A 16137-nucleotide genomic window follows, 5' to 3' on the forward strand; every position below is an offset into this window, starting at 1 on the left:
CTAGAACCTCCAAACAAGCTCAAAGTCCATTTGTAGAGAACAAAGGAGACTCCATTTGTAGACAAGCTTCCAAGACTCCAGGCACATCCAAGTGAGACGCTGCATGTGGCTGTCTGCCATTCTTTATGGAAAGAGAGCTGGTCTTGTGGTAGCAAGCATGACTTGTCCCCTTAGCTAAGCAGGGTCCACCCTGGTTGCATATGAATGGGAGACTAGAAATGTGAGCAATGTAAGATATTCCCCTCAGGGGATGGAGCCACTCTGGGAAGAGCAGAAGGTTTCCATTTCCCTGCCTGGCATCTCCAAGAAAGGGCTGGGAGAGATTCCTGCCTGCAACCTTGGATAAGCCGCTGCCAGTCTGTGAAGACAATAGTGAGCTAGATGGACCTATGGTCTGACTCAGTAGAAGGCAGCTTCCAATGTTCACTGTTAAGTCCCAGGAGCCAGTGGCTGCTCCCATCAACCCCCAGCACGGCTCCATGACTAATGGTTTATTGGGCCTGTACAGAACTTCATCCAAAGCTGAATATTCTGCACAACCCCCCTAGCCCTATGTGGAGGAAACTGTTCCCACCATGCAGTGCTGTGCTTTGCCCTGTGCCTGGGAAGGGACTCCTTTAAAGGAGACAGAGCCCTCTTGAGCCCCTGCACCATCTTAGAAGACATGCACAAAGTGCTGGGAAGTGTAGCTCTTCCCAGTGCTTTCCTCCTAGAGTTCTTAGGGGGGGGGCTCTGTGTCTCTTAGAGCCCACCCCACCTGCCCAGCACTGAGAAAGGCACAGTACTGTGTGAAGGTCAGCACAGTGGGGAATGGCTCTAAGGGTTTTGGGGTTGTTGTTTTTTGCCAATGTGTCTACCACCTGGAAAACAGTGAAGAGCACTGTCTAAGTCGTTCCCCCAAGAGGTGGGGAGGACCTGCCCTAAGACTATTCAGTAGTCTCAAAGAAGTAGCACCTTTGCTTTCTGGCTTGGGTTTCCGCTTATATATAGGAGATATATTAATATAATGATTATATTAATAACTATTCCTCTAATACAGTCAAACGAAAATGTAAACTGGAAAACAGTGAGAGAAATATGACTTTAAAAGAAATACATAAAATAAATAAATATAACATCAAGCAGACTTTAAACTTCTTGTCTAGAATCCTGATAAAAAGAACCTCTGGATGAAATGCAAAATATTTCTGAAAACAGTTCCTTGCTTATGTTGGAATTCTGCAGGCATGTTGCACTGATAACAAAGGATTCAAAAGAACCGATTTATGAGAAGGAAGGATTGCATTACGACAACAATTTTGCTGACTTTATACAGGAGCAGCATGAAGCATGCTTTATGTTTTATAAATTATTGGGGGGAGGGGTTCCCAGATTTATCTGGACTATTTTAAATATTTATCTGGACTGTTAAAAGGTATCTTGAAAGGAAAAAGCTGAACTGAAGAAAATGCCGGCACATATTACAGTGGGGGGAAAGGCAGCAGAAAATATATATGAATGAAATATACTATTTAGAAAGGCCATATTGTATTATATTTTACACTAAATGTCCTAGTGATCAGTCTTCAGTAATGTGCGACTTTTGGTCAGAGATTCAGACTATTATGCATCAGATCATCTGTGAGGTTGTATTTTTCTCTCAGTGAGGTGTTTCTGCTGTCCGTTTTGCTTTTTATTATTATGTATATCTGAGAATCCAGGAATGGTACAGCTTACCTATCAGCCCAATCCTATGCATTTTCACTGGGAAAAGTCCCACTAAGAAAGTGGGAGGTGCTATTGGAGAAGCACTGGTCCTTCGGAATAGTTCAACTAACTTAGTTCAATAGTTCAACTAATGCTTCAAAATAGTTCAACTAACTGGAACTCTTCAGAAGAATTGTACGACAACAGTGCTTCTCCTACAGCACTGCTGCTTCGGCAGTCTGAATGTCAACCTCCAATTGGCCTTTAAGGAACATAAGGCTCATGTATATACATCTAGAGGAATCATAGGTGCATAGGAGAATTACTTGGGCAGGAAAGAAAGGCGCTTTCCCCACATGTAAGGAAATGACTTGGGTATGTATTGCTGTACATAATACCATTTGCCAAACCATTTGCCCAGTTAAAATCACCCTCTAATTTGCCCCAGTGTCACACAAATATCCTGTATGTTTCGCTCTGTGAGACAAACAGCAGCTTTGGGAGACGATTAAATTTGGAAAACAATTGGAGAGAAATGGTTAACACACATATACCCTGAGCACTACAGCTCCACCAATTTCTCCTTAAAAAAAAAAATTAAAGACCTAACGGCTCTCCCATCATCACAGCTAGCTGGCTCTCAGAATCAAGGCTGATTAAATTCAAAATCATATTGTGTTTCATATTAACTCTCCCCTGTTCCTATAGACTATTTCTGCAAAAGCTTCATATAAGATGTCTTGAGAATAATCAAACAACTAAAGCTGTAAAAGCACAGAAAAGACTGGATAAAAGCAGCAGTCCATCTGCCACACACTGCTTTGTAAGCTGTGCACATTATATATTTCAGCACAGCCAGATACAGTCATGTACAACTAAGAGAAAGTAGGCCATGCCTGCATAATGCAGGACAGTATCTTGGAGAACAGGAGCTCTGCACAGGAAACAAGGTCAGCTATGTTAGATAAGCAACTGAATAGAAGTATTAATCTTTACATGATGCTTCCTCTTGGGTGGAGGAATAGATCAGCAAGTCAAAAGTTGTTTTTTTTTAAATACTTTGACCAAGTGTTAAAATGAATTTCGGAAGAGATTCCTTGATCAATCAGTTCTCTTGTGCAACTTGTATTTAGTGGGGTTTCTTTGGTAGACATTCTAAGTGACATGTACCTTAAACTGATTATTGCAACCAGAGGTCAGAGTTTCCTGTTTCTGATACTTGGCTTAGATATTGTTGAAGTGTATGTCCACAGAGTAACCTCTTTCTCCCTTGGCTTGTCCCATAGGTCCTATATGAGCTGTGGTCTTGAGTGGCTTTGGGGGCCCTACTCTCAGCACCACCTTTGAGTGAGACCTTCTGGGTAGGTGGAGGCCAGGGAACCAGGCCTTCTCACAAGCAGCACTGTAGCTCTAAAATTTCCTTCACAGAAGTGTATGTCTGGTGCCCTCTTTGTTTTTAAATGAAGACTGAAATGTATTTATTCCCCGTTGAAATGTCTGAGGATTTTATCATCTAAATTGTGATTTGTTTTATCTGTTTTTAGTCCCTATTTTAGCATTGCTTTGTATTCTGCATTATTGTATTGCATTGTTATTTATTGGTAGCTGCCTAGGGCTGAATTGTAGGCAGAGGCAGGATATAAATCAGTATATAAATAACAAACAAACAACGGCCTACATCCTTACTAATGCTGCACATGTGCAGTTAAAAGTGCCCCCCCCCTTCTGAAGCATGTATGCTTATGCACAGAGACGAGGCAATTTTTGCTGATCCCCTACGTCCCCAAGAAGTGCTCTGTGTGGCCCGGAAATGGGTCCCTCAGGACCACACATAAGAACAGCCCTTCTGGATCAGGTCCAAGGTCCATCTAGTCCAGCATCCTGTTTCACACAGTGGCCCACCAGATGCCACAGGAAGCCTACAGGCAGGAGCTGAGTGCAAGCCCTCTCTCTTGCTGTTACTCCCCTGCAACTGGTACTCAGAGGCATCCTGCCTTTGAGGCTAGAGGTGGCCTATAGCCTTCCGACTAGTAGCCATTGATAGACCTCTCCTCCATGAAGTTATCCAAACCCTTCTTAAAGCCATCCAGGTTGTTGGCTGTCACCACATCTTGTGGCAGAAAATTCCACAAGTTGATTATGTGTTGTGTGAAAAAGTACTTGTGTTTGTTGGACCTAAATTTCTTGGCAGTCAATTTCATGGGATGACCCCTGGTTCTAGTGTTATGTGAGAGGAAGAACTTCTCTCTATCCACTTTCTCCACACCATGCATGGTTTTATAGACCTCTACCGTGTCTGGGACATACGAAAAATTTCCTGGGGAAGGAGGTTGTGATAATCAACATACACAAACACACACACACCGGTGCTTCAGCAGCAGGGGCACTGGCCTTGCCCATGTACCTTTTTTAGTTGCCTGCATACAGCATTAGTCAAATGTCAGGCAGTATTTACCAAATAAACTCAGAAAACAAGAGTAATGCTTAGAATGAGATTAAAAGCTTGTAACCCTACTGGCCTCAAGGCCACAATCTCAAATAAGAGTATTAGGTGTGTCACCTCAGTTTAGAGCCCAGTGTGACCTACAAGGCACACACAGAATGTCTGTTCATGAGTGTCTCACATTCACATTCATGCCAAGAAATGGATTTGCATCTGTTGTACCCATTGAAGTAAATGGTGCATAGTTTGTAGACTGAGCAGTTTCACATGATGTTGAGGCTCCCAGATCTGCATCTCAACACTGAACTGTGAGTGTTGTAATTTTACCAGAAAATGTATTAGAAGAAAGAAAATACATTTCATAATTAAGCTCCAGTGAAAATTAATTGCTCTTAAATTATGGATAATGACTATAACTAGTGAATAATGAAGTACAGAGTAACAACAACAACAACAATGGCAAGAGAGGTTATATTTCAAAGACAATGCCTAGGCATATTGTAATTATGACAAATATTTTATGATCAACAACATTTCATACAAATTTGTAGCATTCTACTTTATCAGTCAAACGTTTTTGGAGTAAGAGAATGCCCAGAATATTGCACATGATTAAGAAACCTGTTTTGGATGAAGGAAAGATGTATTTTTATGATGAGAAACATATGAAAGTAGGCTGGTTTTGATGATCAAAAACTGGATAGAACAAGTGTTGTATCCAGCTTCAGGAGCTGGGTGCACTCCTGATTTTTGATTGTGTGCTAGCAAACAACTTGAAAGGAGGAGGAAGTGGTGATCATGTGTGAGAGAGAAACTGAGTAGGACAGCTCCATCCTACCAGCTCTGATATTTCCTACAAACTGGTGGAATAGCAAGAGCAGCAGATTTCATGTAAAAAGAGACCCTGGAGGGGGCAAAATACCAGGACTGTGTCCCTGCCCATCCCTGTAGCACTACACTACTGGCTCTATCACATATGTCTGGTTGGCATCCAATCACATTCTTACTTTATCTGCTCATTTCGTGTGTGTGTGTGTGTGTGTGTGTGTGTGTGTGTTTGCTGTGGCCCATCATAGAGATTTTCATTCATTTCTTACAGGGTTGTAACCTTTCTACACCTACCACAACTTTGCAGTTGGTACCAGAGATTGCTTTATAACTGGCAGTTTGCAGAGCATACATGGGGTGTCCTATATTATTATCTTTTAGCTCAGCTGAGACAAACCTCCCTTTAAAGTAAGTAAAGTATTAGCATAAGGTCAGGTATGCTATTAAGCCTCAAGTATTGTACACTGCCCAGAGCCTTTGGATGGGGCGGTCCATAAATGTAATAAATAATAAATAAATAATAAGTGCTTGTTGAGTGTAGAAGCAGCTAGCTCCTAATATAGGATACAGCTGCATTCATCTTCTTATACTTCTAAGGCCAAGGTTTGACCAAGATGTAGCCACTTGTGTGAACTTTAATTTTGTACATTAAAGGTATTCAGAGCAGATTCAGAGCTATGTGTTTACTATTCAGCTTATTTACGTATTTAAAATATTTACACCCCACCCCTCCAGTACACTACTGCTTGGGGCGGCTCACATTAATAAAATAAATACTATGTGAAATAAAAGACTAATAAAGTTGAACGAGTTAAAAGACCAGGCTAAAACCACATTTAAAATTACATTTTTAAAAAAGAGTTTCCAAATGAAAAGTTATTAATAAAAAACTAAGAACTGAGAACTTACTGGGGTTAACAAGGTTGCAGAGGAATTTAAAAATACACAGCAGATTTGTCATAGCTCCTACCAGAGGGGGAGTTCACTGGATGAATCCTTGACTGAAAGGGATTCACAGCAGGCTGCCACCATCCACTTTAATGTGACAAACCACTCTTTCCATATCAGATTCCTAGAGAGTTAGTGGCAAAACCCTCCCTAGAAGGTGCTGACCTTTGCTAGGCCTCCAGAAGTGTGTGACTAAGGCAGACCCTAAATGAAGAATAGTACACTTCACCAACAAGGGTTTATTATTAGATTAAAAGAAAAGCAAGAGTGTGTAATAAGAACAATTGTCTCTTCATAAAGCAGATTGTAAGAGAGAGTGTTTTCATTAACCAGGCAACTCAGATTCAAGCAGAATACAATAAAGGAAATTAACTTCCCTCATGTGTCTAACTGAATTGGTCCTTATCTTAGAACATAAGAACAGCCCTGCTGGATCAGGCCCAAGGCCCATCTAGTTCAGCATCCTGTTTCACACAGTGGCCCATCTTCTTACAAGCAGGCATCTTGCTGCTGCTTCCAGCCTCCAGACTGTGGCTTTCCTGTTTCCCCAGAGGTTTCTCAACCAGCTGCTTCCTCAGGGCACTTCTGGGACAGACCAAACACACAGTACAGAGCTTTCTCTTCTTCTGTAGGTTGATGTGAGTGTAGTTCCCACCCAGTCCTCTGGATTGGTCCTTCTGTTTTGATTTTCCCTGGCTTTTCCTCCTTATTAGGAAAGGCCCACTCTCCCAACAATTGCTCTAAGTAAAGCCTAGTCCTCTTTCAAATCCTTCCCATCATACAGGAGTTGAGGATAAAACGACGAAGCTTGTATTTATTTGCAGAAAGAAAAGGGACAATAGAACAATCTCCTGTCCAGGAGGAAAACAGAGCTACTTCTTTACAGCTCAAAGACTTAAACAGTTGTGGGATGCAGAGCAGATACAGGACTAAATTCAGAAGTCAAATCAAAAGTCAATCAAAAGTCAGCCCACGAACTAGAGACTCCTCCCCTAGGTCAAACCACACAAATACACATAGACATAAATACTGTCTAGAGAACAGCATAGACAATGTACACAATAGAGGACTTTTCCCCCCAACGAACACAGATACTATGACGTTTGGTTTTCTTTTAAAGATTTAATCAAATATAGGTCCTCCAGATATATGTGCTAGAAATGTCTCTTCCACCCAGAGAAATGCAATGGAAATAATTGTTCACATATGGAAGTGCCAGTAGGATACCTTGTAGTATAGTTTCTTATTTGGAAGAAGCCAATGGATCTGTTTTTTCCATTGTGACATTAATCCAAAATATAGCATAGTATCTGGTATCAAGGAGCCTTTTTAAATATGCATTCGTTTTCACATGTAGATGGAAAATAAATCTTTGGATGAAATTTCATCCAAGTAAGCCACAAAGAGAAGCAATAGCCCTCTTCAGGGGGGATACTATGCACACATACAAGGTCCCAAAGGTGCTTCCAAAAGTCCTGCCCTGGTGCTTACACACTGAAAAGCATCACCCTCCTTGTGCTCTCTACGCTTACTGCATTTTCTGAAGAGGGGTGTCCCAGCCTTCTGATCACACAAGCAGCCACCATCATGCTTGCGGTGATTGCCTCTTCAGACAAATGTCATAAGCAGGGGCGTTGCAAGGTTGGAGTGGGCCCAGAGACAAGATTTTAAAATGCCACCCTCCCACGAAGCTCATAATGGTACTAGAGAAAGACATGCTGTTCTGGTAGCTCCAGGTCTTAACACTCACATCAGTTTGGGAGGATGAATACAACTAAAGGAAGCCCAGGCGGCTGCGCGGCTGGGGGAGTCAGTCATGTGACGTGCCTCGGGGGGGGGCAAGGCAGTGGGCCCCCGACAACTGTCTCCCTTTCCCTATTATAGTTACGCCCCGGTCATAAGCATGGAGAGTGTGGTGGTGTGAGGCTTCTCAGCTCATCAGCACCAGGGTGGAGCTGGTTAGGTCTTTGGATGCTGTACATGAATACAGGATCCATTTTTTCCATGTTGAAGAGGGCTCTTGTATCAACACAATGTTTCAAAACCATCTCTCCCTATAACTATTATGTTTATGGAGTAAAGCTGTTAATCATCATGTTTTGGATGTATGTAGCATTTTTTGATTGCTCGAGGTGCTTCATATAAATTTTCTCTGTAACAACAGTAGCTCTGTAAGGCAAGTCAGTATTATTATTTCTGTATTGCAGGTCATGTTCATTAGAATACTGTGTAAATACTAAAAACAAAAATGGCAGTGGAATGAATGTCCTCTGTTAGGAAATGATACCTCCACCATGCTGCCATCAGTTCGTTGAATAATTGTTGTACTCAGCCTGCTTTTCTGTGTCTGGCAGTATCTGTCTAGAACAGGGGTGGCCATGTTCCCCAACTTTTGTTGGACTACAACTCCCATCATCCTCAGCCGCACTTGCCACCTCAGGTCTATACTGTTCACTTCACTATACTGTTTATACTGTTACTTCTCTCATTGGACAAATTTTCTTAAATTTCTTATTTAACATTGTGCAACATTTCAAACTCTTCATGAATCCACTCAAGTACTATTTGTGTGACATTTTAAAAATTGAATCTTTGTCTTGTAAGTATTCAAAGCACAAAACAGTGTCTCTTCATACATTACTAGCTTTGTAAAATATGTATCTGCATTCAAATACAGATTTTATTTTTGTCCATATTCTAAGGCTTTTAATACCATTTGCTAATTAATTCCTCAGCACAAAATTAAATTATGGATTTGGTACTTCTATATCCAAACAAATAATCCCTTTAAATGTAAGAAGAAAACTTTTTCTGCCTTTTTCCCTCTAAGACATTCACTCCACAATCTTAAGGTTGTCTAAGCTTCCTCGTGCACAATATCAACTCTTTTATATAGGAATTCCAAATATATAGGAATCCCAGAAATAGAGATGATTTCACAGGTGCCAAATTTTCATAGGAAGAAGTGAATGATGCCTTTTTGAGTGACTGTCTTGTGTATTTTATTACTGAGTATTATTATTACTGAGCATGATAGAGTATTATATTCTCTATCGTTGGGTGACATATGTCCATGTGGAGTACAGAGCAAACACCAGTGCAAAGTTTTCAAGACAACTTGACTTTGGAGAAAAAGGCACTAAGAAGTCAGTGCAGAACTTACTGACTCTGGGGGGTCGGGGAAAGAAAGGGAGGAGTCGGAGTCGTGTGGTCCGTGGAGGACGAGGAGGATCGGATGACGAGTGTACAAAATGCACGTGGCAGGCAGCAGCATGTGCAAAGCGGGGGGGGCGGACGGAGCCTGAGCCTGCCATGGGGGAAGATGGAAGTTAACATAACAAACACTTAAGGCCTGCCCCGCACGGCTGGCTGGTGGTGGGCCGCGCTCAGCCTCAGTCAGATCAGAAATTGATGATGAATGATGATGATGATGTGTTTTGTGTTGTCGATTGTCGATGACGCAGATGCACGCGACGCTGCACCCGCACTTCTGGTCTGGCTTTTTGGCTTTTTTCATCGGCTGCTGAAAAAAGCCAAGAATAAGCCAAGCAGCCAAACCGTTTTTACTAAGCCAAGTGCCTTGAAAAAAAGCCAGTTTGGCTAAAATAAAGCCAATCAAAGAGCAGGAACAGGAAGGAACATAGAAACTCTTAGCCAGTCCAATCAATACAGAGGAAACTATAGTGCCCCCTCTGGCTTTATAGTAGATGGCATGCAAACTATACAGCAAGCTAAGCTGCAGCTAGCTATTGCATATTCCAACAGCATCAACAGATCCCTTTCCTCTAGACTAGGAATCTTCCATCAGAGTAAGAATTCTTTGTTCAAAAGGAAGAATCCTTATTTCAAAAGAATGAAAACTGTAGATACCACCAAGTGTATTATCGTTTTTTCCACCTGTAGAAGTATGTTTGACTTCACACATTCATTTTCTAATAATCTATTAGCCCTATTCACATGTTAAGTTCAATGCACATACAATCTGTATACAGTGTATACACATACAGATCTGTATGCACATACAGTGATTCAAACGTAATTCAAAGTTACATTCAGCTTTTGTACACTTCTTAGCTGTACTCTGCATTTGAGGGTGCCTGTACCCAGGAACACTTTTTAAATGAGCACCTGTACAGTCATTCCCACAAAAACATGCACATGTGTACAGATACTTGTATGCATGCACAATGTAATCTCTGAATAGGGCTACTGTAGGAGCAGAATGAAAAAGTGGCTTCAGGATAGAAATTTATTTAAGTGGTGAGAAGAAAGAAGAAAGAAAAAGTATCCACTCCCTCAGTGCAGAAACCTGGACTCATACACACATAAGAAGTAATCCTGCTGGATCACACTAAAGGTCTATCTCATCAATATTCTGTATGCATTAGTAGACAAACAAGTATTCCAAGCAAGCTGTATATGATAGTCCTTCCCTGCTGTTTGTTGACAGCATCTGGTAACAAAAGGTACACTGCCTCTGGACACAGAGCATACTTTCTTTAGCTTTCATAGCTAATGACTATTGGTAAATGTAACTTCCTTGAATTGCTCTGATATATTCAAATATCAAATATACTAGTGGTCCTCACAGTACCCTGTAGCAACAGCCTGCATAGGTTAATGATGTGTGAAGAAATACTTCCTTTTGCTTACCTTGAATCTACTGCCAAATAGGGATGTGCAAATTGATTCAAGTGTTTAAGCTTTGGTGTCTAATAACCTTTCCTCATAATGATTCCCTATGAGGATTCACTACACACCAAAGGGTCTAAACACCTCAAAAGTTCCTAAAATATAAACTTAGTACCAAGTGGCTTGTGGGATGGAACATGGGATACCACTAATTCCCCACCCCCACCTACAAAGCAGTGGGGTCAAAATGAACAGAAGAAATGAGGGGGTGTAATGAAGACACCAAAGAATTTAAACACTTCAAAATACATTAAAAATAAATAGAGTACCCCAGTGTGTGTGTGTGTGGGGGGGTGTAGTTGACACATGGCAGTTGATAGTTGGCAGTGTCCAATGGTAGTCAAAACGAACAGAAGAAATGAAGGCGTATAATGAATCCTCATAGGGATTCATTATGAGGAAAAGTTATTAGATACCAAAGAATCTAAACATTTCAGTATTCCTAAAAAAAAATGAGTACCCCACAGCCTTGCAGGTGGGGGTGGGGGGTGTAGTTGGCACATGGCAGCTGACAGTTGGCACTGTCCAGTGACAGTCAAAATGAACAGAAGATCTGAAGGTGTGTAATGAATCCTCATAGGGATTCATTACGAAGAAAAGTTATTATACAGCACCAAAGAATCGAAACTCTTGAAAAATAATGACTGCAGATTTTGCTCCATAACTCCACTTCTACAAGGGCTAGAGCTTAGCTTTTTTTAAAAAAAATGAAATCTGGGGATCTGTGTTAGGGTTAGAATATGGCAACTTCGAATCCCCATTGTTTCTTATGGCAGAAATGTTCAAAATCAGTAAAAACTAAATAAATTCATTAAAAATCAACCAATTGTCCCACTGTCTTGAAATCTTGTTGGTAGGTGGCTACCCACCACCCAGATTTGGTACCCCTAGGACCTTGTTAAGTGGTCCAAATCGGTCCAAATCAGAATCAAAGCAAAGCAAAAACAAATCGAATCTGGGGTGATGGGGGGTCAATTTGGACAAAAAACAAATCAGGGGTGATTTGTTTGGGGCACAAATCAAATCTAAGAAATTGATTTGTGCACATCCCTACTGCCAAACAAGTTTCAAACTAAACAGACAAGGAGAAAGCTGGAGGGGAAAGCGGGGAATAGACCTTTATATACGAGGTGTAATTACCTTCTGGAAATAGTTGCCATTGGATATTAGGCTGCCCAAAGCACAAGCATATACATCTTTTGAAATCTATCCAAGAAACGGAAGGAGGTTAGGCTATGGGAGATTATTAACAATGAAAGACATAAATATAGCCTCTATATTCAGAGATCCTGAAACTGCCAGAAGATGGAGGCAGAAGAAGCGATAGATCTCATCATCTTGCTCTGTTAGCAGGCATTCCTTGACATATAATGAACCACAGCCACTGACAGAACAGCAAGTTAGAAGGACCACTGGTCTCACCTAACATAGCAACTCAAGAGTTTTTGTAGCATTTCCAGAGCCCAGTGTGTAATATTCCAGTCTGCACCTTTTTTTTCTTCAAAAGAGGTGTGTTTGAAATACAAACTAAGACCACTAATATTCCTGTTTCTCCAATGCAAACAGTGATTAGCATGTAATGATTTGCCCTTGTCCATCCCATGCACATAAATTAGCAATAGCAAGGACTTGCGTTATTATATCTCTGTACATAAAAACTCTGTTCATTGTGCTACAACAACACAAAGCCAAAACATCACAAAGTGTAGTGTAGTGTTGGACTAGGACTGGAGAGACCCAGGTTCAAATGTCTGTTTAGCTATGAAACTCACTGGGTGACTCTGGGCCAATCACTTATCTATCAGCCTACCTTACAGGATTGTCGTGGGGATAAACATAACTATGTACACTGCTCTGGACTTCTTGGAGCTTTCTCCAAGAAGTGTAACAAAAATAAAAAATTGTATTTTAAAACCTAGGTCTTTCCCAAACTGGACTCAGAACACTCATAGGATCCAGTTGGATCCAAGCAGAGATGACTGAGGAAAGGTGCTGGGGTCTGCAGAACCGTCATGGAATATCCAGCACATTTCTAAAGCTGCTCGTTTCATTGCTTTCTATTCTAATGTCTCTGAGCAATATTAACAGGTTTAGGTATATGCCGTACCATCGGCTAAAGTAGAAGACCTCTAGTTCACCCAAGGAACCAGAGGTAAGGAATGAAATACAAGAAACCAGATAACTCCGACAAAGGAGATGAGGAAGGAGAGAGTGCCAACAGCACAAGTATGAGGAGACCTTTTCTGAGCAGGGACTGCTTGAATGCTTTAAGCATATGACTGCTCACATGAGGGAATAGGGCATACTTTATATGCATTTAGATATATGCAACAAAAGCATATCTTCTTAATGTATACTTTTTCCCTATCCAGGAAAAGCTAAGCAAAGAAGAGAAAAACCTAGACAAAGGCAGGCAAATGAACGTTTTAAAAAGTGAAAGCAAGAAATAAAGAGATTGTTAAGAAAGGAGCAAAGAAAAAAAATGAGTTATCCCCCCCCCCTTATTTTCTGACTAGTATGAAAAAGCAAGTTTACATTCAAAGGACCAGTTGTCTTCATTTTTAGGGTCTCCCCCATGCATTTAATATCTAGGGTGATAGCTGCTTGCCTCAAGCATCATAACGCATAAGGGCAGTCCAGATGCACTTATTCTGAGGAGCAGATTGTCAATGTGTGAGTAGAGCCAGCCCTTTTGACTGCCAATAAGAGTGCTTCTCCTAACTCAAGTATTCCTCTTTGCTGCCAGAGTCAACAATGAGAATGCACGGAATGCCGATTGTTGGTTCATTTGCCAAGCTTCTGCTCAACTTGTTAAAGTCAAGGAATTCTTAAAGTCAAGGAATGTTTATTGGCCACGTGGGGGTGTAGAGCGGGGTAAATCTGAAGTGAAGAAGGGGACAAGGTCCTGGTCATGCTTTAGTATTTGCTTGCTGCCTCTTCAGATAAGGAAATCAACAGCACAATATGTGTGCTGGCCAGTGTCCAGGACACACTAGGAAGCTTTGGAATATGTCCCAGATTTCAAACCTCGGAAGGAGATGGCCTTCTAAGAAGGAAAAATAAAGTGGAGGGAGCTATTCATACCAAGAGGAACTGTTTCAATGGTGCATCAAAATGACTGTTTAATCAGCTTGTGACAATAAAATATCACTTGGACAAAAAACAGGGCGTGGAATAGCTATTAGCACATACATGTTATGAGTGTCAAATAATAGTCTACTGACCTTACAGAAATCCATTTCTGGCATGCCGTCATAGAAAAGATGGCTAATCTTCACTGCATTTGGCATTGTTTTCAAAGAAAGGCCTTTGTGCCAATATGCTAGTAGCCATGATTTAAAAAATGTTGCTGGTTGTTTACAACCACCTGGGGTGGATTCAACTTCAGTGTACACAAATCTAGGAGGAGGTGGTTGGGCTTTCCAGAAATTATGGGTGGAACACCTCACCCCCAAAGTTGGCAAAATTATGTTTTTGTACAGATTTTCAATATCATTTGTCATTTGATAAAGGGCTCAAGACTCCTGAATACAAAATACAAGATAATTTTTGGAAGTACTTCCCTCAAATAGCCCACACACATTAGAGAACATAATTCTCTGAAAGAAGAAAGCAAGTTTCCTAGTATAATGTACAGCAACAGCATGAGAATCTAATTAATTTTTTTTTTAACTTAAGTTTAAGATGGAAGTTAGGATGCTTACTGTTTTCACTTGTGGTCCAAAAAGTGTGGGAATTGCAAGTTAAGGAGGTTAACTTCCATGCCATGTAAGCAGTAAAGACTTTGATCAGTCTCACATACTATGCTGGATTTATAAATTAGGCTTAGTTATCCTATAAATTAGAATAGTTACCATCAAACTGATCTGGAAGGGGAATGAACTAATGTGAGGGTTAAATGGATGGCTGACGTGAGCAAAGTAGTTGCCCAGCTAATTCATTCAGATAGGTTACAGCAAATCAAGACAAATATAATGAGTGACAATGATAATTTAGAAAACTTTAAGAGTTTTCTTAACTAACTGCAGGGACTCTTTATAAATAAAGAAGTGAGGACTAGGGAATCAGGGGGTCCGAGGTCAAAATCATGGTTTGACTAGGACTGTATACGGGCCAAAAAAGACCTCATCAGCTTCTAAAGGTAAAGTTGTGCCATCGAGTCGGTGTCCTGGTGACCACAGAGCCATGTGGTTTTCTTTTGGTAGAATACAAGATGGGTTTACCATTGCCAGCAACCACACAGTATGAGATGATGCCTTTCAGCATCTTCGTATATCGCTGCTGCCCAATATAGGTATTTCCCATAATCTGAGGAACATACCAGCAGGGATTCAAACCAGCAACCTCTTGCTCCCTAAGCAAGTTACTTCTCTGCTGCACTATTAGATGGCTCATCAGCTTTTACAGGCACTATAAAGAAACTGCAGAAGGCACAAATGCACAAGCCCTGTTGTTAAAAAAACTGCCAATACAAACAATTACTTTTAGATTTAAAAAGGAAAGCAACTAAAGAAAGCTGGCAGCAACTGATAGAGGCTGTAAAATCTAGAGATTCGCGCACATTCTGGTATAATGTGATAAAAAGATCAGGCAGCAAATTGGAATGCCATATATCTGCGGATGTATATGGGAAGCTCACTTCCATTCAATATACGCACAATAAAGTTACTCAGTGGACTATATGTCCCTAGAGGCAGAGCCATCCATGCAGACACTATCAAACTGGCCACCTGTATCTATTGCGGAGATGAAACAATTAATTGGACAACTGAAAAGGAACCCTGAGCCATTTCAGAAGGGTGGTATAAAAATTGAATAAACAAACAAACAAGGCCACTGGTCATGATTTTATTCCTGCTGAGGTATTCCAATCCAATATTGATTGGCAGCACTTTTCACATATATTGATAAATCCACAACAGATCAAGCAATGATTTTGCAACATCTAGTGGAAAAATATGCACACATTGTTTAAGATCCCACTTCATGCGGCTTTTATAGATCTAAAGTCCTCATTTGATTCCATCCCTAGAGAGAGGTTATGGAAGAAACTATTGCTAACTAATATTGATAAACGACGTTATTTTGGAACCAACCAGAGAGAAGGCGACCTTGGACTTAATCCTGAGTGGCACCCAGGACCTGGTGCATGATGTCAGTCTCATCGACCCTTTAGGGAACAGTGACCACAGCGCAATCAAATTCAGCATACATGTGGGGAGAGAATCAGCAAGGAAGTCTAACACAGACACTTTGAATTTCAGAAGAGGAAACTTCTCCAAAGTGAATGGTGAAAAGAAGGCTGAAAGGGAAAATCAGGAGAGTCACTTCGCTCCACAATGCATGGAGTTTACTCAAAACCACAATACTAGAAGCCCAGTTAGATTGTATACCCAAAAGGAGGAAAGGTACCAATAAGTCCAGGAGTGCCAGAATGGCTAACAGGTAAAGTCAAGGAAACCCATAAAAGGGAAGAAGACTTCCTTCTGAAATTGGAAGGCCTGTCCAAATGAAGAGAACAGAAAGGAACACAAACTCTG

The 16137-nt window shown here is 40.9% G+C and overlaps 1 long non-coding RNA gene across 1 annotated transcript; it reads left to right on the plus strand.

The window, feature by feature from the left end:
* Nucleotides 1–2534: 2534 nt before the first annotated feature.
* LOC128351045 (uncharacterized) lies at nt 2535–8600 on the plus strand. The gene is made up of 2 exons (XR_008305415.1): nt 2535–2636; nt 2973–8600. It is a non-coding gene; the product is annotated as an uncharacterized LOC128351045 (long non-coding RNA).
* Nucleotides 8601–16137: the final 7537 nt, after the last annotated feature.

The sequence above is a fragment of the Hemicordylus capensis genome, chromosome 1 (assembly GCF_027244095.1).
Source record: "Hemicordylus capensis ecotype Gifberg chromosome 1, rHemCap1.1.pri, whole genome shotgun sequence".
In the NCBI taxonomy this organism is placed as follows: Eukaryota; Metazoa; Chordata; class Lepidosauria; order Squamata; family Cordylidae; genus Hemicordylus; species Hemicordylus capensis.